Source organism: Lupinus angustifolius, chromosome LG01 (genome assembly GCF_001865875.1).
Source record: "Lupinus angustifolius cultivar Tanjil chromosome LG01, LupAngTanjil_v1.0, whole genome shotgun sequence".
Classification (NCBI taxonomy): Eukaryota; Viridiplantae; Streptophyta; class Magnoliopsida; order Fabales; family Fabaceae; genus Lupinus; species Lupinus angustifolius.
In genome coordinates, this window is record NC_032009.1 from 28,126,214 (window position 1) to 28,127,644 (window position 1,431).

Here is a 1,431-nt window from a genome sequence, read left to right on the forward strand (position 1 = left end):
TTGACTTTCATGGAGGGCTGCTTACAATTGTTCACACTTTGCCTCCAGATTTCTTTTATCGGCCTGTGCAGCATTGATAACACGATTTCGAGCTTTCATCTGTCGACTGAAGTCTGCTAGTTGGACATCTTTTTCCTGTACAGACTTGATCAGACGGTACTTTTCAGATTGAGAACACATCTGAGCATAATCCCTTTTCAGATTAGCTTCTTCCTTTCTTAATGCCACCATGGTCTTATTAAGCTTCTCTATGGTTAGCTCATACTTCTCCATTTGGCATCGGGCTTGCTCTAGTTTTGCATCTGAGATTTTAAGCTGACTCTTTAACAACTTATTTTCTGAAGGGCCAGCTGGTTCATGGAGTGGAGACATTGGCGGGATAATTTCTCCTTTCCTCCTTTCACTGCGCCACAACTTGTATTCTTCAGTATAGAAAGCTTGATGCTCTCCTAACTCTTTTTTTCCATAAATGTGGATGTTCTTCAATGCATTCCTTATTGTATCCAGGGTTTCTTTGGTAGTTTCCTTGTCCTTGTACCAGATCACGAATCCCTACAATTGCTCCTCAGGAACTGGCATCATACCCCATTTCATTTGTCCAAGTACCAAAGCTGGGGTGACAGTAATGCATCCCCGAGGTCCCATGAGCACCATATTGGGATAATTTCCACATGAGTACATGACTTCATCCTGCTTATCATACATAGTGCATTTAGTCCCAAAATTTCTAGGGGTGACATCTTTGAATAATGCCTCCCAGTCAGATAGTTGCATAGGTTGGAGCTTGGTGTTTCTGAATCGATGAAGAGGATTTATGATCCAATCTGGATATCGATGATGCTTGAACCTTGTCACCATCCATACATACAATAGTTGTGCACAACATCTGATTTTAGGGATACCCTTTTCGAGGCTTCTCTGGAGGGCGAGAAGGGTGTCTGCTAGAACGGCAGGAACTGGATTGACTCCGAACTTTCTAAACTTGACTAGGACATCAATCGCACACTGGTCCACCATATCACAGACAAAAGGGAAGAGGAGTTTGCCATAGATGGCTAATGCAAATGTTGGTTTAAACAAACTCCAATCTTCTTTCTCCACCACTTGATCAAGATGTTTTATCAAAAAACTCCACTTCAATCCATAACAAGGCCCTTGCTTGATGATTTGAGATGCAGCTGGACGGACACCTATTAATTCTTCAATGAGACCTTCAGTAACATTCTGTGTGCCAGTGAACAAATATACATTGAGTTGGATTTCTAGTGGGATGTCCAGAAGAATGTCATATTCTTCAATTGTTGGAGAAGCATCTACATTTGCAAACTGAGTCATAACATCTTTAGGGACTTTGGCTAGGAGCTCAACTAAATGGCCTACATCAAAAGTCTGCAATTCAAACTTCACTTTATTTTTTGAAGAGAGAGCGTT